This window comes from Echinops telfairi, unplaced genomic scaffold, assembly GCF_000313985.2.
Source record: "Echinops telfairi isolate 266 unplaced genomic scaffold, ASM31398v2 ScPeMD7_4;HRSCAF=17, whole genome shotgun sequence".
Taxonomy (NCBI): domain Eukaryota; kingdom Metazoa; phylum Chordata; class Mammalia; order Afrosoricida; family Tenrecidae; genus Echinops; species Echinops telfairi.
In genome coordinates this window covers 19601213-19624390 of record NW_022103900.1, presented here as the reverse complement: position 1 = coordinate 19624390, position 23178 = coordinate 19601213, and the positions used below count along the sequence as shown (strand labels likewise).

The 23178-nt window shown below is 37.8% G+C and overlaps 1 pseudogene; it reads right to left on the bottom strand.

Annotated features, from left to right (window-relative positions):
- Positions 1-4066: 4066 nt before the first annotated feature.
- LOC101656587 overlaps positions 4067-23178 on the bottom strand; it is a 43436-nt pseudogene continuing 24324 nt past the window's right edge.

Here is a 23178-nt window from a genome sequence, read left to right as displayed (position 1 = left end):
AATAAAATGATTTTTTTAAAGATAAACAACAGAGCTTTGATCTCTCTCTAGAGAACTTTTGAAATGTATTTAAACCACTGCTATGGCTAAAGCCTTAGGCCTTGTACATCCAGGACCAGTGCCTTGAGAGTGCATTTCCTCCCTGCGAAGACTAGGCCAAGATTTCATCAGCCATTCCTCCCATATCCATAAAATACTTCCCTGGTCCTCAAGTGCCATCGTGCTTGAAATTCTTTCTTTAAAGATTAATTCATTTAGGTTTAAAAATATCCTGTGATTTTAAAATACAAATATGAGAAACAAAACTTTAAGCTACTAACCCATTAAAGTCATAAATCATGTAACTGAAAGCAACCTCTGAGATCATCAATTCTATTTCCATTCTGGAGAGAGTCTGTGCTTGATAATAACCTTGGTTGAGCTCCTTAAAATTGAGTGCCATTGACAGAGTTCACTCTATTCACTTCATGAAGTGGTGCTGGTTCACTTACGGAACCACTCCATTCTCGTTATATAACAGGCATGATTCTTTTTCATCTTCTATGTTTTAGCTCTTTATAAGTAGAAGAAAAATTAGGCCTGCCCTTAATGATTCTGATAAAGAGAAAATAAAAATAATATTTTGTGACAAGTATTCGCTTATTCCTTTCTTTTCACTACAGATCCCTTGTAGCAAAGTAGGTTAGGTATTGGGTTGCTAACCACAAGGTCAGCTGTTCAAACCCATTATCTCCTCCACAGGAGAAAAATTAGGCTGTCTGCTCATACAAAGGTTTACAGTCTGGGAAAACCCTACAAAATAGTTCTATTCTGTCCTATAGCATGGTAATAAATCAGAAACAACTCACCCACAGGTATTTTCAATTCTTTTTATTTAAAAATAAACTTAAAATATCTAAAAATATTATGTTAAATATTAGTTTAAAATACAATGTTAAATATTATAAGTTATTGTTTCCAGAATTTAAATTACCTAATAATTTATCATTAGCAATTCTAGCTGAGCTTACAAGGGTGTTGAAATGCTACTCAGTATTAGCATCAGTGTTGAAAGTTAGCTAAACTCACATGATTACACGTAATGACTATTATGTATATTCCATAAGGGCAGGGATATTTATTTTGCCTATTTACAGGTAGACAGAACAAAGATTTGTTGTGTCTATTTACAACTTAAACAGAACAAAATAGAAAAACAAAAACAGTCTGAATAAATGAATGGATAACATTCTACATCACAAGATTTGAGAAATCTTTATAAGCAAGAAAAGTAATTCATAACCACAAGGTAGTTTAATTTATATAGACATGAGATATTTGTAATGATAGAGAAAAAGAAAGGAAGTTACAGCAACATTTGTCGATCAGTCAACTTCTATAGCCAAGTGTTACATTGCCTTGAATCCTCATTTCGTTTCTGCAATAGATTTTGTCCTCATTTTAAGATAATGACAGTGAGTTTCAGAGATACTTGTGACTTGCTGAACAGAACAATACTGATTATCAGAACTAAAATTTTAAACTGAGAGATTGTCTTCAAAATGCATATTCTTTTGACTGTACTATGTCCCTCCCACTCCCCCCACTTTCCAAAATGGGGGAATTTGAACAAACCTAAATGCCAAGGGGAGTTGAGGGAATATGAATGAATAATAAAAGAGAGCTTCACCAAAAAAGGAATATAAATATTTTGAAACACTTAGGAATAAACCTAACAAGAGAAACAAATGATTTGTACAAAGAAAACTACAGAACATTTCTACAAGAAGCCAAAAGATGGCTATATAAAGGGAAGAATTTTCCACATTCATGGACAGTAAGGCTTAACATTGTGAAAATGTCAATACTTCCAAAGCAATCTATAAATACAACACAATTCCCATCCAGATATCAACTTCATTCTATTAAAAAAAACCAACAGAAGAAACAGAGAAAACTTTGACTACAAACTCTGATAAGTTTTTCATATTAGAATTTCCAGTGACTGTGTATTCCTATCAATTGCCTATAATGAACATTCAATAACTTATAAATCAATTTTGCATATATTTCTGGAAAAGTACACCTGAGAAGTTAGTGAATACATAATCAGCTAAGGTAGAAGACTAAACAGAATGCTGTATGTTATCAACCCGAGTGTAACCCGTGGTTGTGGGAGAAATATTGGACAAGTTTATCTGAGTGGCATTGAGTGCTGTGGGATCAGAGCTTTGCCTCAACAAGTTGGAGAAAGTCACATTACACCCTGGGGAGGGATAAACTAAACTGAACTAAATTAGACTTTATTAGATTGATCAGACAATATGCTAATAAGCAATCTGCTTCCCAAGTCACATTATCTAACCTGATTGAAAGGGACATAGCTGACATCTGCAAATGAGTTTCAGACACTTGATGTATGCACACAGAGCATGTTTGGACAAATCCAAATGAAACCAAACTAAGTCAAACTGAGGTTTAAGTCATGTTAATGTTAACTCGGCCATATACACAGAACCTAATGTACTGAACGCAAGTCTTTGTGAAGCACATAAACTGTTAACAATGAGCAATAGTTAAAGCATCGCCTTAACTATCATCACTATGTCAAACTAAGTGGGAGTCAACCAAGAGTTAAGTCAGGTCATTAAACTTAGAAAACCAGAAATCAAAAATAGTAAAATAAAAGAAGGAAGCAATACATAAGGTCACTATACAAAAATAATTGCTTCAATTATGTCAAAATGTAGCATAAGATCAAGAACCATTGGAGTTAAAGGAAGAAATCCAACATACACTGAAGACCTTAGTGAAAAACAAGGATCTAGGGACTGGTGCCTTACAAATTGAGATGTTTCAATACATGGATGCAATGCTTGTCTGTGCCAAGAAATTTGAATGACAGCGATCTGGCCAACCAACTGGACAATGTCCTTATCTGTAACCATTCCAAAGAAAGGTGATCCACTAGAATGCTGAAAATATTCAACAATATCATTAATAAGACAAAGAAGTAAAGTCTTACTGAAGGTAATTCAAAAGTGATGATAGCTGTATATTGACAGAATTGTCAGACATCTAAACTGGATTCAGAAGAGGACGTGGACTGAAAGCTCTCCGTGTTGATGAGAGGTGAGTCTTCGCTGAAAGCATATGATACAAGAAAGACAATTACTTGTTTTACTGACTATGGAAAGGCATTCAACTATGTGTTTCATAACAGACCATTGTACTTATGTAGAACCTGTATCTAGACCAAGAGACAGTAATTTGGACAGAACAAGGAGTTACTGCATGGTTTAAAATCAGGAATGGTATAAATCAGGATTGTCTTTTTTAGCATATTTATTCAATCTATATGTCAAGCAAATAGTCTGGGAAATTGTGCTATATGAAGAACATGACATCGGAATTGATGACTCATTAAAAAGCCTATAATATGTGCAGATGACACAACTTTGCATGCTGAAAGCAAAGAGTATTTGGCACATTTACTAATGAAGATTAAGCGGTATAGCTGTCATATGGATTACACCTCAGCAGAAAGAAAATAAAAGTCCTAATCACTGGACCAATAAGCAACATCATGATAAATGGAGAAAGCATTGAAATTCTCAAAGATTTTTTATTTCTTGGACTCTCATTCAATATCCATGGAAGTTAGAGTCAAGAAAGCAAAAGCATACAAACAAAAAGAGCCATTACATTCAGAAATCTGTTGCAAAAGACTGTCTTAGGCAGTGTTCTCTAGAGAAGCAAAACTAGGGAGCTTTTCTGAAAGGAGTTTCAAAAAGTTCGTAGAAAATGGAGTGAACAGACAATAATTTTTCTCAAAACTTTTTTGTCTAGTTAGAAGATGTTTAATTTGTGTGCCAAATAAAAACCCCACATTTTCAGATCATTCATGTTACTACATTCAACAAAAAATGAATATTTATCTTAGTGCTGTGAATTCGGAGAGTAATAACCCAGATTCATCTGTATTATATGGTTAAAATAACATTCCTAGGTTACACTTTATAGACATTACAAATTCTTTGTGATAATGTAAACAAAATAACTTTCCCAGGCGGTGAACTAGAAAACTTCAGTCCACTCTCTTCGGACTTGCACTTCTGCATGGATTTCCTGAGGTTGGAACTATTGCTTCTTGCTTGTGACAATGACCAGAAACTAGATGGTGACCTTGACCAAGGTCTCCATCCTTTTAATCAACCAGATCTAGGTCCTTGAAGTGAAGCTGATCTTGATCTACGATGGATACAGATCCGGGTTGTCAAGAAGATTCAGATCTGGACCTATGTCCTCGGCTTCTGCTGTGTGAGCAAGAATATTGCCTTCCTTTGGATCTTGAAGGTAATCCATACCTTGATCTGCTTCTTGTTCATCAGCTACAGCAGTTGAAATCATATGCACAATGTCCCTTTTCACTACATTCATAGCATCTCTCATTAGGGTCAAAGGGTCTATCAAAATGAGATTGTCAAGGCGTGCCTATTGACAGTACAACTGTCTCTCAGGAGCCACAGATCACCTTCCCACCCGGTCCACAAACTACATTTTCTGCATCTCTGGGGTCTTAAAATTCCACAAAGGCAAATCCTGGAGGATTTCTTGCAATCCACCCGGTTCTTTAGGGATCATAATAACTGGTAGCATAGGACAGTGTTCCGGGCAATATTTCATTCTGTTGTACATAGGAATGCCTGGAATTAAGTGACCTTGACAGCACCTAACAGAAACATCAAGGTGAAAAGTTTCTTCATGCCTACTTATTCTCAAACTCACCTGATTTCTATGCATAGGTTTGCTTTTTCTGAAACATTTATTTAATGGAATGAAACAATATATGGGTTGTTTCCTAGCTTCTTTTAGCATCATGTATATTAGATTCATCCAAATTACAGCATATAGTTTGCTCATGTTTGTGGCTGAATAGTATTCCTTTATATCAGCGCTTCTCAACCTGTGGGTTGCGACACCTCTGGGCATTGAACAACCCTTTCACAGGGGTTGCCCAACTCATAGCACATTTACAGTTATGAAGTAGCAACAAAAATAATTTTGTGGTTGGGGCATCACCACAATCCTGTATTAAAGCGTGGCAGCATTAGGAAAGTTGAGAACCACTGCTTTATATGTATATATCACATCTTAATCTATTCATCACTTAAGTGACATTTGGGATTGTCTCAGTTACGGGCTTTCATTAATAATGCTGCTATGAACATCTGTAAACAAATCTTGTATAGAGGTATGTTCTTATTTCTCTTGCATAGATATTAAAAGTCGAATTGCTTGGACAGATGGGAAATTTATGATTAACTTACTTTGAAACTTCCAAACTGCTTTCCAAAGAGGCTGTTCCACTTTACATTCTCATCAGCAGAAATGTGCGAGTTCAATGTTCCCCATCCTCATCAACATTTGTTGATGTCAGACTTTTTATTTCTGACATAGTGAGTATTAAAGGACCCTTGATGGTGCTGTGGGTTAGGCATTTGGGTTACTAACCTCAAGGTCAGTGGTTCAAATGCAGCTGCTCCCCAACAGAAAGCGGAGGTTGTCTGCTCCTGTAAAGACTGATATTCTTAGAAATCCTATATAGGGTCACTGTGAGTCAGGGTTGACTCAATGATGGTGAATTTTGGTTCAGTGGATATATAGTAATATCTAGCCATATCAGTTTACATTTCCCTAATAAAAAAATTACATTGGGCATTTGTTCATGTACTTATTAAGCCTTATATGTCTTTTTGGTGAAATGTCTATTAAAATACATTGCCCATTTTTCAGATTCCTGTCTTCTTGTTTTCTTTCATTACTTTTTATTGTAGTGACTATATATACGCAAGAGAGCTTCTAAAAGTTCATGAAAAAGTCCCATTATCTTTTAATTTCACTTCTCCATAAACTTTTTGAAGTCCACTTGTATATGAGAGTGAGTCAAAAAGTATTGCTATTAGATGTGCAGTTCGTACATGCCTGGTCCTATCTTTTTTTATTATTATTTATTTTTTCCTTACCCCTGTCTCTGGGGTCAGTGGATGGCAGCAGATGTTGTTTCATTATTATACTTGGCTTGCTCATTGCTTGCATAAAAAGGACTCATAAAGCAGTGACCTCTGAAGGGATGTTCTGGTTAAATTCAAGGATGAGAGGTTATGACAACCGTTTGGGGGTGGGGGTGGGGGGGATTCCGAGGTTGCAGTCTTGATAAATTTTCTCAAAAGACAAAGACTAATCATCTGGGTTTATTAAGAAGTTTTTCTGTGTTTCTCTTTAGTCTGAAAACTATATGAATGAAGAAAAATGGCAGAAAAAAATTGCCAATTTTTTTTTCCTATTCCAACATGGGCCTGAGCATTCTTTCCAGGGTAGCAAGAGCTGCCCTATGAGAATTCTGTTGGGAAAACTGACATTCTCCCTTCCCGCGCCCTGATCATGCTTTGCCACTTCCGACTGCTTTTTCCTCCAGTAACTCAAAGGGCACTGCAAAGGACCACACCTGAGTTCCACAAGGACACCTAAGCCCCAGTTCTGATGGGGCGGAAGTCAAAAATAGCAGAATTCTTCCAGGAAGGAAGAACTCAGAAACGCACAGGCCAAGCTGGAAAATTGGTTGAGAGAAAATTGATTCACCCTTTGATATTTTTGTTTAATAAAGATTTCTATGATTTTTAGCCATGTCTTTTTACTTATCTCTGTGTATACATGTCTATCATATCTGTAATGTCTCTGTAAGCATCACACCCTCTGTATTACTGGCCCTTTGCAGAGAGGTTTCAAATTAGATCATCTACATCTACCGATGTTTGTTTCCAAGATTGTTTTGGATTTTCTACAGCATTTGAATTCCTATAAATTTAGTAGCAGCTTATCAATTTACCCTCCTTTCCCAAAAAGTGCTATATGTGTAAGCCAATATTGGGATGACTGTCATTTTAGCAATATTGAGTATTCCAATCCATGAATTTATTTAGACATTCTTTCAATTCTCTTATCAATATTTAATAATTTTAATTTGTATGTCTTGCTCTTTTCAGGCCAGTATAGTTTGAAATGTCATTGTGAATGGAATTAAGTTCTTAATCTTTTTCTTCAATACACAAAAGCACAATGGATTTTGGATTTTGATCTTATTTCTTATGACCTTGCTAAGCTCATCCTAGTATTGTTGGCTTTTCTTCTGTTTTTGAACTGTATTTTTTTAGGATTTTCTACCCACAGGATCATGGTGGCTGCAAATAAGGATTAAATTTCACTCTTGTTGATTTTGAACTTGAGACTTGTTGGGCTCCTTGGATATGTAGATTAGTGTTTTTCATCCAACTTGAGGAATTTCCTACCATATTTTCTTCAAATACATTTTCTACTGCTTTTTCCTTCTGTTCTGCGTCTCACATTACATATATGTTGGTACATTTAATATTATACCATAGTACGCTATAATTCTGTTCATTTTTTTTCTTCTTATTCTGTTATTTGTTAGTTTCTATCTTCAAAACCACGGATCTTTCTGGCATCTCGGATGTGCTGTTGAGTCGACCTAGTGAAGTTTTCATTTTTTATTGTACTTTCCAGCTATAGGGTTTCCAAAGGGCACTCTTATAGCTTCTATTCTTTCTTGAAATTCCATACTTATTAAGGCATTATCATTTGTATTGAGATTGGGTAATTTTAGAGTCGTTTTTTCCCCCTTTAATTCTTTAAACCAAACTCAAAAACCAAACAACTCACTACCATGAAATCCGTACTGACTCGTAGTGACCCCATACAACAGGTAGGATGCCCCTGTGAGTTTCTGAGACTGTCACTCTTTACGGGAGTAGAAAACCTGGCTTTTCTTCTATTCTTTAACCAATGCCCTTTCATTCTCCTTATAATAACCACTTTCACATTTTATGTTAAATCCAATATCTGTGTCACTTTCTTTGAAATGTCTATTTTCTTTCCTAAGTTGTACTTTAATGTTTCTGTATAGTTTCATATTTTTGTTGTTGAAAAGTAGGCTGTTAAGCTAATAGAGTAAATCAAAATTGTGATCCTCTTTCTTCCAATGGCTGTTTTTATATTTTTCCTTCTTAATTTATCTGCTTGGACCTAATTTGTGTGATTTTTATCTCCTCTGTAGTATGGGACCCAACATCTCTGCTCAGTTGGTTTTTCTTTTTTCTTTTTTTTTTTTTACCTGCCTTCTTAGGATTACCCTGTGTCTACATAGCAGTCAACCATGGCTTAAACAGGGAATGTGCTCAAACATCTTGAGCTACTAAGGCCTCCATGCTCTGCCGGTGGAGCTTAGTGTGGGGCAGAAAGTACACTGCAAACCTGCCTAGTCTTTTATGTTCTACCCAGTTGTCCCAGGTCTCTCCTGCTCAGGTGCGTAGCCTCCAGGCAGCCAGAGGGGTGTGCAGAGCCTCTTTTGCTGTTCATTTCCATGATCTCCCTGTGGAAAATCTGCTTTGTCGGCTCCTTCACGTCTTTCCATAAGCAAAAACATAGCCTTAGAATAGTAGAGATGAGTACTCTCCCCATTCATTTGCTTCTGATGTTGCTGTTGTTGCTAACCACACCACCATTGGACCTGGGGAGTTGGGTTTTGTTTGGGGGAGGGTATTTTGGAGAGTTGTTGCTGTTTGCTTGGGTTTTCGTGTGTTTTTTTGCCCTCAATTGATTAAATGAATTTTCCCTGGCAGGAAAACTGATGTCTATCACCCTCGGCCTTGCCAGGACTTTGCTACTATGCCAACCACACTAAGCAAGGATGCTGGAAGAAAACTGCTCTAGGCAAAAACACCACAAATTCTCCCTGTTCTTACCTAAAATTCATGTTTTTTCATGAATAAACACTTCTCAGTTTGTGTTTCCCTTCGGCTGACTTCCAGGGGTTGTTTTTGACCATTTCACTCCATTCTGCTTTTGTTTTTAGGGGAAAATATTTGCCAGACTTTTGATTCTGCCAGCACCGAGCGTTCTGTCTTGACTGACCTCTCTTATGTTTCTGCTGTGATACACCCTGTGTCACTTACTGAGTATTACAGCTATGCAACATTATTTTCAATTTTTTTCATCATCCTTCATAACTGGTAATATATTTTCTTTCTAGAATGTTCTTTACTTTTTTTCATTTATGATATCTACAGTTTTTTTGTTTTATTTTTTCCTTTTAAGCTTCCTAGTATTACAAAATAAATAATCTGTATGAGATTACTACTTCACACACATAAATAAAATACATAATTATTTCATTCTTTTAAAGAAAAAAATATAAAATATGTCATTTTAACTTTTGACATCATTATTTTTAAAAAGGTAATTGACAACTATACTAGTAGGGAAAACTTGTAATTGAAGGTATTTAAAATGAGCTATAAATTTTACTTTAGAAGTTATAAACTGAAACCTACTCTCAGCTGGGGATGATCGTCTGGTTGCTCAGCGGGTACTTAGCAATATCTGAAGACATCATTGGTTTTCAAATGCCACCGGTATGTGGTGAGTAAAGGCCAGGAATTGTGCTTAATGTCTTACATGATACAAACAATCTCATCACAAAAAGGTATCCATCCAGAATGTCATCATTGCCAAGGTTGAGAAACCACATCCAAGAAAACCGACAACGTTGGTTGGTTCTGGCTCTTACAGGGACTCATCGCATCAGGTAGCAGCTACTCTGCATACGGCCAAAGGATCCAGGTGAAGACACCACTGTCAGGTCCCATGTGGACACACGAGGGAAATGAAGTCCTCTCACAAACTGCTTAAAGCCCTCTTCCAGAGCTGTGGAGCAGGTCCTTAAGACAGGGACTGATTCAGGTTTTATAGGATTTGAAACTTGTTCCATTTGGGGCACTCCCATTAAAAAACAATATAAAATTACAAATAGAAATTAGGTATTAAGGTGAATATTTTAAGCTAAAAAATCACAAATTTTTAAAAATCTAACAACTGCAATAATATAATCCATACCAATGTCATCACTAATGCATTAATAGACACAGTTTGAAATAATTTTTCTGACATAATTTGTTTCATGTTATGAGTGCTTCTTCATACTAAGAAGGTTTGTGATACGTGCCATTACCTATAGAAGAAATATATCAATAAGTCAATGTATTCTATGGCAAAGTGATTGAAGTTTGTTCGTCATCATTGATTGTTTAGAACTATTTTTTTCAGTTTCAAAGTTTGTTGTTGTTAATAGCATGTAATTGTTTTGTTTTATGGCAAAATTTGGAAAACCTTCCATCACATTTACTTCAATTACAGGCAGTTAGATTTTAAGTTTTCTTCTGTAATTACTAATAAATGTTCTGAGTTGACAACAGTCATGAAGTAGTTTTTCCTTTACTGTCCTTGTTATAATATCTTTTATTACTTTTATATCATCTTCATTTTGTCACTATTTCATGTCAAATACCCACAAGCTTCATCTTTCTCCAATCTATTCGTATGATTCATTTCTCTTTGTTCATTAGATTATCAAATAATTCAGTAGCCTATTCATTTTTCTATTCATAGTTGTTTATTTCTCTAAATAAGTTATAGCTTTTCACATGATCTGGAAAAAATTATTTTTAATATCAGAAAGTTTCTACTGCTTTAATCAATCACTTTATCAATTTGCTTCATTTGCTTCATGTTTCATTGATATTTTAATTTAGCTTATCTCTCAGTTTTTAACAAATATTTTTAGAAATTATAAAAGACCGTATCCTCTATTTGTGTCCTAATCAGAAGTATCAAATTTCTCACTTTTTTTATTGAAAGGTTTTAAAGTATCTTTCCATGAAAGCTTGGAATGAAGAATCTGAAAAATTCTACCAACTTCTCCAGTCTGAAGTTGATCAAACATATAATCAGGATGCATTGATAATTACTGGGGATTGGGTGGGGGGTGTCGAAACAAAGAGGAAGAAATAGCAGCTAGAAAACATAGCCCAGGTGATAGAAGCCAATCCGAAGATTCCATGATAGAATTTTACAAGACCAATGACTACTTCATGGCAAATACCTTCTTTCAACCACATAAAAAATGACTCGACACAGATTTTGCCTGATGGGAGAACTCAATTGACTGCATATATGGAAAGAGATGACAGAAAAGCATAATGTCACCTGTCAAACAAGCCCAGGTGTCAACTGTGCAACACACCAAAGATTGTTTATACACCAGTTCAGGTTGAAGTTGAAGACAATGGAAACAAGTTCCAAGAGCCAAAATACAACCTTGAGCAGATCTCCCCTGAACATCTCAAGAACAGACCTGACTCCAGGAACACTGATGACAGCAGACTGGTGAGCTGGGGGACGACATCAGGAACATCTGCATGGAAAGAGTCTAAAGCGTATTTTAAATATCAGGAGAGAAAAATGAGACCAAAATGGATGACAGAAAAAGCTCTGAAACTTACTCTTAATCGTAGAAGTGCGAAAGGAAATGATGAAGTAAAAGAATTGAACAGAAATTGTCGAAACGTAGCTCAACATAGCAAAGTATTATAAGGAAATGTGCAAAGACCTAGAGTTAAAGAACGGACAGGTTTTTACACAGTCAGCATGCCGAAGGTGCACCTGGCCCAAACCATGGCATTTTCAATGGCCCTGTGTGCATGCTAACACTGGACAGCAACTAAGGAAAAGGACAGATGAACTTATGTATTGTAATTTTGGTGTTGATGAAGAATGTTGGACGCACCATGGACAGCCAGGGGAAAAAGCAGTCTTTTACAAAGCACAGCCAGAATGTTCTCATGAAGTGAAGACGGCAAGATGTGGGCATGTGATCAGGAAGAACTGGTCTCTGGAAAGTGACATTGTACTTGGTAGATGGTCCTCAGGAAAGGGGAGAACCTTCAACAAGATGTATTGACACAGTGGCTGCAACAATGGGCTCAATGATCACAACAATTGTGAGGATGGCACTGGACCAGGCCGTGTTTGCTTCTGTTGCACACATGTGGCATCGTTATGAACTGATTCCACAGCACCTGACAACCTTCCAAATGTCTTTCCAAATGAACTTCCTGGTCTCGGAATTTTTGCTTATTTATTGTTTGTTTGTTTATGCTGTGTGTTCACAACAATATGTTACCCTTGTAAACACTGTTGAAGATCCTTTACTGGCTTTGAGGGAAATACATTTCTCAGCCTCTCAAGAGCTCATGCCAGCAATTGGTGAGACCCAACCAGAAACCAGAGGGCAAGGAAATGGAGGAAACTTGTCTGTTGAAGTCAGCCTCTTGGGTGCAGAGCAGGGCCAGGAGGTAAAAGGCTGATCTAGAGGGACAAGCACAGAATAAGAAATCCAATTAATTATCTAAATAATTCACTCACTGCCAACTCACTGCCTTCAAATCAATTTAGACTCGTGTCGATCCTGCAAGACCAGTAGAACTGCCCCTGTGGGTTTCCAAGGCTATTGATGTTGACGGGAGCAAACACATTACAATTTCTCTTACAGCGCTTATAGCTTAGTTTGGACCTCTGTGCTGTGCTCACGGAGAAGACATTTTTAGGAGAACCTGATTGGCACTGGCTCATAGAAATCACTTTCTTGAGAAGTACCTCCTAGCCTAAGTATGCCTGTAAATACTGTACGATCTTGGTTTAACAAAGCATATTCATCCCCTAATACATTCACATATCATAATCATTTTGAAAGCTTCAACACATGTCTTCTAATGGTGTCACTCTATATAATGAGATATGCAAATTAGAATGTTATAGGGAGTCTTAATTGCATTATATCATTCAGAGTTGTAAATGTTCTGCTAGTTACAGCCTAGGTAGGGCAATCAGAAGAAGAAAAGAAAAAGAGAGAAATATTCTTTTGACTGTTTGACCCAAAAATGAAATCGACTTACATGGCTAATGGGCATATTAATATGCTCTTCCGACGTCTATAGTAACAGTGGGTTAATAGGCATGGCCTCAAGAGCAGTTTCAGCATTTCCTTATAAATGCTTTATGAACCCTGGTTTCAGTGTTTGGGGTCCCCAGGCTCTATTTCATATATTGTTTTAAAGTTTATTATAAACCCCAAGGAATTTTTAATAATAAAAACTTAAATCAAATATGATTTTGACAGGTAAAATAAATAGTAGTACATAAACATTTCTGCTAAAGGAAAAGCATGTTCCCTTTCATATATTTATTTCCATGTTTCTGAATAATTTTCATAATGTTATTGTCCAAATTCTAAATTCTGTCATGATTTACAAGAAACTGTAACCTGAAAATGTTTCCATCTGAAAGTAGATGGCTTCTTTGGGTATCATTAACATCTAAACAAAGGAAGCTTCTGAGTTTTAGTCAATTAATATGGCCCTTCTAGCCATAATTCAATATGTGATGTACTATAACTTTGGCTCTATCCCTTTGGCTATAATCTCCTTTTGGAGAGCATCCTCTACTATAGTCATGGGCAGGATTAGAGTGGTGATATAGTGGTTACATATTGGGCTGTTAACTCCAAGGTCAGCAGTTCAAAACTACAAGCCTATCCAAGTAGACAAGGCTTTCTACCCCCATGAAGAGTTACAGTCTCAGAAACCCACCTGTCACTTTGAGTCAGAATCAACTTGACAGCAGTGAGTATGGCTTTTTGGTTTTGGTGAACAAACTCTCACCTTTTTCCCCCCCTGGGGTTATCTTTTTTTTGTAAAGATCATTTTATTAGGGACTCTTAAAGCTCTTATAACAATCCATACATCAATTATATCAAGCATATTTGTGCATACGTTGCCATCATTATTTTCTAAACATTTATTTTCTATTTGAGTCCTTGATATCAGCTCCTCTTTTATTTCCCTCCCTCCACCTACCCACTCCCACCCTCATGACCCCTTGATAAATTATGAATTATTGTTGTTTTCATATCTTGCACCAAGCACTATCTCCTTTCACCCATGTTTTTATTGTTCATCCCCCTTGTGGGGAAGGAGGGTATGTGTCAATCATTGTGGTCTGTTTCCCCTTTCTCCCCTTTTCTCCCCACTTTTCTCCTAACCTCCTGGTATCACTACTCCTATTTCTGTTCCTGAAGGGTTTCTCTGACATGGATTCTGTGTGTCTTGAGCTCTTATCTGTACCTGTATACATGCTCCAGTCTAGCCCCCAGTGAAAGGCAGAATTGGGGTCATAAGAGTCGGGGCTTAGGAAGCCTTAAGGAACCAGAAGAAAATTGAGTGTTTCATTGTTGCTATACTGGGTCCTGGTTAACTCATCCCTTCCTTGTGACCCTTCTGGGAGGAGATGTCCCTTTGTCTACAGAAGGGTTTGGGGTCTCTGCTCCGACCCCCCTCATTCTCAACAATATGTTTTGTTTGTTTGTTTGATTGATTGGGGTCTTCTGGTGCAGGTTACGTGATCCCGTCAATAGCTCATGATCATACAGGCAGGGGTGCTTCTTCCATGTGGGCTTGTTGCTTCTCTGCTAAATAGCACTTGTTTAACTTCAAGTCTTAAGATCCCACATGCTGTGTCTTTTAATAGCTGGGCATCATCTGCTTTCTTCACCACATTAGCTTGTGCACCAATTTTGTCTTCAGCGATCGTGCTGGGAGGGTGAGCATCACAGAATGCCAGGTTGTTAAAACAAAGTGTCCTTGCATTGAGTGAGGGTGTGATCAGAGGCCCAAAGTCCATCCACTTCCTCAATGTATTGCCATATAAATATATGCATATAGTCCAAAACTTCTACTTTAATGAATTAATATATTTACATAAGTGCACACCTATGTTTATACCTCTATCCATAGTGTTGCTTCCTAGATCGCTTCTGTTTCTTTTTACCTTCCTCATTACCCACCACCATGATCGCCCTTCTTCTGCCTCTCAGTCATTCCTCTCAGCTACACTGATGTTGCTCCAACACCGCCAGGACCTCTATGGCCTCCGAGTAGCTGATTTTAATTCCCTAGTTGTTCCCCTGTCTATGGCATTGCTTTCTCACTGCTCCCTTCCCCCACCTCCTCCTCCCCACAAGTCCCTCTGAAATGGCTGGTCCTGTTGTTTTCTCCTCGAGCTTGCTTCTTCTGCCTATCTTATATAGGCAGGCAAACCAACAATAAAGAAAACAAAAGATTGAATAAAAAGAGAAAAGAAGAAGAAAAAGAAAAATATATATGTATATAATAAAATAAAAACTAGCCAAAAAATGAAAAAGCATAGATCATTCCAGGTCTGTCCACTGAGCTTTATGACTATCTCTCCACTAGTTCTGGGGGCTTCCAAGAACTGCCCCTCCTAGCCTAAAGTCTATTTTGGGGGCTCCTCAGGGGGTTGTGGCTTGGCTTTGCTCCCATTGCTGATCTGGTATGTTCCCATCTTGGTTTGCCTCATTGTGGGGGGGTTCAAACTAGATTCACTCCCTGTCTTGTGTCCCAAGTATTGTCATCTCTCATGGTATGCTCCAGCAACCCCTTAGGTCATCTTTAGAGTCTACCTTAGTAGAGAAATTGAACCAAGTCATACCCTTTGTTTCCTTGGGCGCATCTTTAAGACTACTTACTAGAGGGTGGGACTTAAGACATCATCCTTTTTCCTTATTGGATGGGGTATATATGCTGCTGGCACTGCACAGTTCCTTCACACATCACCTGGAAAGCCAGACCTCTGCTTCCTGACTGAGCTTTGGTAAAAGCAAAAAGGCCTGCTATGACTTTGGGACATTTTTGGTTTCTGGCTCTGGACCCTGAATTCAGCTCACCTCTGCCTGCCCTTTGGATTTGGACTAAACAGCATCCCCCACCACATGAGACATTTCCTTAAAGTGTGGTGGGTTTTGTGGGATGTTTCAGTGAATCATAGAACCCAGGGATATGAGGGAATATCCTCAACGGAGGAATGAGGGGAAATATCGCGGAGGAGCATCTTGGGAGAGTTGTACATTTGGGACCTCTTTAATCTCCAACTGCTTTGAACTAGCCTGTGGAAATAATTATGACAGATTCTATAGCAATTAGATTGTTCTGTAAAACCACAGTCAGATAACCATCCATTTTCATATCTTTACCTCTGCTGTGCACGATTCTATGCATGAGGATCAGATTCAGGAGCACCACATGATCAAAGAAAGTCTACCCCAGCAAGATCTATTCTCCATTTTAAAACCGCCACCATCCTCTCCTATAACCACCTCCACTGGCTCCTTCCACCAACACTCCATCCCACCCACTATTACTGCCCTAATATGAACAAACTACTGTGCTACTTCTCAGACTTTCCTGCAGTTTCTTGGATGCTGTGCTTGAAATAACTTACAATGAAAGCACACAGATTCACTTATGTTGGAATTCATTAAATTCAAGTTAGAAAATTACATTTTTCCCTAAAACAATCCAATTCTACCATGTGATTCTTGGGGAAAACCATCCACTTATTCACTCACTTAATAAGCAATAACACTTGGATGTTTTACCATTATCTTGCATTTAATGCTTCAAAATGATCTCATTAGCTCTCCAAAACAAAATGTCTAAACCGAATCCCATAACTTATAATAGCATTGTTTTGGCATTTATCATGTATCCTAATTGGTTATCATTTGTTCTCTTTCCACTTTTCTAAATAATTCTCCAAGTTACATTGTATTTCCTCTTTAAGGGTTTCTTGGACTCTCTTCCCTTCCTTGTCATTCCCACCACCAAGACCGATGGCCTTGCTGCTTCATGCTTCACTTACTGTGGGAGCTCGAGAAAGCATTTCCTTGCTATCCAATCAATTGTGAAAATTTATTCCCAATTATTATTCCAAAAATACAAATTTACTGTAGCACATCTCTGCTGAAAGTCTTTAAGAGATTTCCAGTAACTTCTCAGGCTGGCAAACCTTTCAGTCTACTAAAGTCAAACGATATCAGAATTTCCTTATCTCCCCAGCCCTCCTGGGGCCAAGGTTGGCAATCTCTCTACTTAAGGTAAGTAGGAGTACATGAAAGTACACTCAAATTCAGAGAAATGTCTGCAAAGGCAGGAATCAAAGCCAGAGTTACAAGAGCTTAGAGTTGAAGCCAATGGAGATGGATCTACAGGTGGGTCAAATTTAAGAAACCCCTTTAAGCACAAGATCATACTTTGGGGGCACTTATTGACTTAAAAGTTCAGAGCGAAAGAAGACAGCCCAAAAGCTTCAAATCTTCACTTTCACATATTTGCAACATAAGTGTTCTACTAGAATATATTTTATTAAAGCTTAACTTATCATGAGTAATTTGCGTTTTCAGAGGGAAATTCTGGAGACAAATTATAAAGAAAAGAAAAAACAAGGAGTGCTGACAATAGTTTAGGCTGTTCACGCTCATTTGAAGGCCAAATAACAAAACCCATAGTTAGAAAAGCCTATAAGGAATCTGTTTTCTTACTATATACTGCTCAGTGACAAGCTACTTAACAACCACATTTTTTTTACTCTGCTTTATTCTCATCTGGTAAAATTTCTTTCTTAATATTTTTTGTTTGTTTTTAATATTTTACTGTGGATTGGGTAAAGATTTGCTGAACAAGTCAGTATTCTATTTGACGCGTTATATACATTTTGTTCCATGCCATTGATTATAGTCCGCACAATGCGTTATCACTCCCTCCCTGTGTTCCTTCTTTCTGACTCCTTCCTACTCTCTGAATGTTGCCCTTGGGCAAATGCTGCCTTTCACCTCAAATACCTGCTTTCCCTAAGGAGGGTGTACCTCTAGTATAATGCTCCATTTATAGATCTCTCTAGTGATTGGCTGATTCTTGAGCCACAGTCCAGGCCTGCAAGGTGACTGAGGTTCAATATCCCATCTGATTAGTAAATCTGGGGGGCGGGGAAGGGGGTTGTGTGTGATTTTAGGCTTTCCTCCATATTGTCTTCCCATCCATCCAGTGTCTTCTAATGTGATCCCTTCCAGAGCAGTTGAAGGTGGTAGACTGGCACCCTCTTGTTCTTCTTTTGCCTCTGGTTCATGGAGGCAAAAGCTCACGGGTTCATGCATCCACTGGACTAATGGTTTCCATGTACTTTTGATTTGCTTCACTTTTCCTGGCTCCAAACAGGGGGAGATCAAAATTGCATCTCAGATGGCCACTTACAAGCTTGCAAGACCCCAGCCACTACTTACACTACTCACTCAAGTGGGATGTAGAATATTGTCATTTTTTTATTGTCGTGCTTTGTGCCAATTGACCCAGGTATCCCCAAAATGATGGTCGACTTATTCTCTCAAGACATTTGTGACAACTATTGCATTATGCTCATGGTCTGTGTAGCAGGAAGATTGAGCAGAGCAATATGTCTAGGACAAATTCTGAACTTTGCATCTACTGGGACTGGACATTTCCTTCACTCATGTGTCGGGGACCTGCGCTGGGCTCACTGAAGCCAGGAGGGCCTGCCTTCCCTGTCGTTCTGTCTGCCTCTGGCTCTCCCTCTGTGTGTGTGTCTGTGCCTGCACATCCTTCCGACACAATGTAGGTTTCCTCATAACATAGCTATCTCAGGGTTAACAATAATTCATTCTTTTCTACTCTCAAGAAACAAAACTTTCACATACTCCTATAAAATCTGTCTTTAAGTGGAGACCCAAATTCCATCTGTAGGCAACTGGACACCCCCTTACAGAAGGGTCGTGGGGAGGAGATGAGCCAGTCAGGATGCAGGGTAGCAAGGATGAAACACCCAACTTTCTTCTAGTTCCTAAATGCTTGCTCCTCCACCTCACTATCATGATCCCAATTCTACCTTACAAATCTGGCTAGACCAGAGGATGTACACTGGTAAAGATAGGAACTGGAAACACAGGAGATCCAGGACAGATGATCCCTTCAGGACCAGTGATGAAAGTAGTAATACCAGGAGGTGGAGGGAAAGTGGGGTAAAAAGGGGGAACCAATTACAGGGATCTACATATAACCTCCTTGCTGGGGGGCAGACAACAGAAAAGTGGGTGAAGGGAGATGTCAGACAGTGTAAGATATGACAAAATAATAATTTATAAATTATCAAGTGTTCATGAGGGATGGGGAGCGGGGAAGGAGGGGGGAAATGAGGAGTTGATATCAAGGGCTCAAGTAGAAAGCAAATGTTTTGAAAATGATGATGGCAACAGACGTACAAATGTACTTGACACAATTGATGTATGTATGTATTGTGATAAGAGTTGTATGAGCCCCCAATAAAATGATATTTAAAAATCTTTCTTTATATCTCCCATTGTCTGACTTTCCTGTTATCAACAGCATGTTAAACTCTACTCTGCACTGAATCCAAAAACTGGATCTAGCAAGTATCACTGTCATGTAGCATGTGACCAAAATGAGGCAGTGTCGCTCGGACAAGTTCAAGATATTCCACCAAGAACCACTAGCACGGACTCTTCCAACTTAAATCGGTGCTCAGAATGACGTCAGTCGTTCTCCGTAATATTTCTAAATGTGCTCGGAACTAAATGGAGCAAGAGCAAATGTATTTCATTTCCAAGACAAACTGCTGGATCAACTCACCTTTACAAAGAAGAGTGTAGAAAAAAATGGGTTCTTGTGGGGTTTTCTTCTCTCCGTGGAGACTCCAGCATCTCAATGGCTGGGAGGCTGCGGTGGCACCGGCAGTTGTCATAGGGCTGCTGGAAGCCAGACCAACACGCCGGCGTGTACCATGAGACACGCCAGCCAGCTTCCCAAAGGGCTGAGGGCAGGGGTGGGATTCAGGTGGTTCACACAGGTTCACAGAACAAATACCTCATTTCTGCCAAGTTCAATGAACCATTTGTTAAAATGACACTTGTAATCAGGGTTCTCTCTAAGGTGGAAATCACAAATTCACATTCCTTACTCTTCTTTAACATAGAAATCTTTTGTTGTTCTTATTTAAATATTAACTGTATGAAATAATAAACTACCTCTCAGTATGTCAGGTTTTTTATCCCTAAAATGGTCATTGGGGCCACTATTTGAATCCCACCACTGGCCGAGGTGTCACTTGCCTCTTTCTCCCTTTTAGATGACCCTCGTGCTGAGCCCTGGTGGGCTGACCAGTGTGGGTCAGAGCCAATGTCATTCTCCGTAGACAGTCTATGAGGTTCCGGGACCCTCATATCACTCTTTCAAACTCACTTGTTCCAAAGCCTATCCCTGAGACCCTCAAATAATTCAGAGACAGATTATTTAATAGTGTAATGTCTTCTAATACAATAACACATTCTACAAGTTTACTGTTCATGTCGCAAGGTGAACTTTTTCTCTAGAAAATGTTTCATCCCAAAGGAATAATTCTACTGATAAAAATGTCAGAAAATTTTTTGGGAAATCTGAGGGTAAATGATCTCTTTTTTGCCCATCAAATTATATCATGATCAACTGTGAGCTCATCCTTACAACTTAGGACTCTCACATTCAGTATTTCCTTTATCTAAAATTGAATACTTATTCACAAATCATTCCAGAGTTAGTCTAGTACAGTGATTCTCAACCTTCCTAATGCTGCAACCCTTTAATACAGTTCCTCATGTGGTGGTGACCCCCCAACATAAAATTATTCTTGTTGCTACTTCACCACTGTCATTTTGCTACTGTAATGAATCGGGCAACCCCTATGAAAGGATCGTTCAAGCCCCAATCTTAAAACCAATAGCTTTGGAATCCAGCTACCACGGTCTAAACCTGGTTCCAACCCATAGCAGTATGGCTTTGAGCAAGTTCCTCAATCACATCATGCTTCACTTTCTTCACCTAGGAAGTGGACAAAGTATAATGTCTTCCCAGGCATCTTTTGATAAGTTGCTATATGGAAAGGATAGTAATCACTCCCTCAATGATCATTGTAAACTATTATTCATTCATTCATAAATTGACTTGTTCCAAAAAGATCCGAGCAAGCCAAATGAATAAATAAGACATTATATCTGTAAACCAATTTCACATCTAAGGTGCTATCTTGTCAGGAATGTCAACAAACCCAATAGCTCTTGAATAACAAAAGGCAATTCTCATCTGCAATCACTAATTATTATCAACCTAAATCAGATTTTTAAGAAGATTTCAATACTGAGATGTTATAGATAAAAGTGAGGAAGAAAACAAAAATATAACCAACTAGAAAAACATAATAATGCAGCCTTGCCTGTTTAGTTACCTGTATTTCCCATTAGGTTGTCTTTCTTTTCATTTTAATCTGCAGGTCTACTGCAATCTCTGGTACAGACAAGCAACTCAATAAATTTAAATGAAGTAACACTACGAATATAATTAGAGAGTAAATTGTACAAAACAATGTATTTGTCTCTGCAATTCCTTTTATGGGAGGATTTGCAAGATAACTATTTTTATGTGACAAATTATGTTATGTTTCATAATATGTTGTAGGTCAATCCAAAACAATGGACATGTGCAGGCTATATCAAGTCTATGGATATAACTTTGTTTGCTGTTTCTAAATACGAAAGGTCTTGAACACCTTCCGAAGAATTTTACACATACACACATTAGTATTTTTGAAGAACTTCTTTTTGTTTGTTTGTTTGTTTTTTCCAATAGTTTTATTAGGGGCTCATACAACTCTTATCACAATCCATACATACATCAATTATGTAAAGCACATTTGTACATTCATTGTCCTCATCATTCTCAAAACATTTCCTCTCCACTTAAGTCCCCGGCATTAGGTCCTCATTTTTCCCCTCCCTCCCCGCTTCCCCCACCCTCATGAGCCCTTGATAATTTATAAATTATTATTTTGTCATATCTTGCCCTGTCTGACATCTCCCTTCACCCACTTTTCTGTTGTCTGTCCCCCAGGGAAGAGGTCACATATAGTTAATTATAATTGGTTCCCTAAATTTCCAAACCATGTAAAAATAAGCCTGCCTCTCCCACTGTGTTCTCATAACACAAGATATGTACTTCTGTGCTCTCCTCAGGATGCATAGCATCATTGATTTTTATGACTAGTCCATTAGACAAGCTTACACAGTCAGCTGTTAAAAGTTGGCAGTTCAAATCCATTGCTTCAGGAGAGAAAGGTGTGACCACCTGCTTCAATAAAGAGTACAGTCTTGGCAACCTAAGGGGCACTTCTACTCTGTGCTATAGAGTTGTGATGAGTCAGAATCCATTCAACAGCAATGAATTCCATAGGACTAAGCATTTGTGTCTTTCATTTTTGCAACCCCAGTGCTATCTGGTATGTAAAAGAAATCTTATGAACTATTTGTTTACTGAATTAATGAATGTTCTATATTAATTTTTCTCTAAGTATACATAGCTGAAGAGAAAATTATCTTTATCTAAATTGTCATTGTCAAATAAGGATAATAACATTTCTTGGTCCTGTGTGTCCATGGCTAGCCAGTGCCCTCAGGATAAGCAATCGTGGCTTATAAAATACTGTGTGATTTGGCTTCTAATTCTTCTTCAGGCCAATTACTTCCCATTCTCTACTTCACCGTGTCTCCTACACGGAAGAGGGAGTTGCATTTCATGAACTGGAAAACCAGAATTCTTTTCAAGGATCAAAAAAATAACTGTAAGACTCTGGCTTACTCATTATTCAGAAAATAATAATTTTAGTCTGGTAGAGACCAATAAGAAAGAATGTACATTGCTCTATAAGGACTTCAGTGTGGACTCCTTCCCTTGATTTTTGATTGTTAATTTCTAAACATAATATTATCTCGTCCTTGAATTATAATCTATTTTGATTAGGAATTGATTCCTCTTTAGTAAATATTTATAACCTTGAAATAGATACATGGGGCACTACAAATATGTGATTTTTTAACAATAGGCATTGCATTTGTTTTTCCCATAGTTTTCAATAAAATATAAATGGAATGATTTTCATAGACATATTTGCATCTTTCAAAGCACAACTGGTGCTTTTTACACTCCCAAGCAATGGTGATTTATGCAGACCTGATGTTGTAAAGGATGAAAATTTCATTTCTGCTGAATCTTTTGTGTTGTTTAATTATTTGGCAAGCAAATAATTGCTTTTAATATAGGCAATATTTTCAATATGCATCGACATTTATGCACTTTTTCCCTAAAAGGAAAAAAAAAGAGAGAGACCATAGTTTAAATATATGATTTGTTTTCTTTTTTTAAAAATCATTTTATTAGGGGCTCACACAACTCTTATCACAATCCATACACACATCAATTGTGTAAAGCGCATTTGTACATTCATTGCCCTCATCATTCTCAAAACATTTCCTCTCCA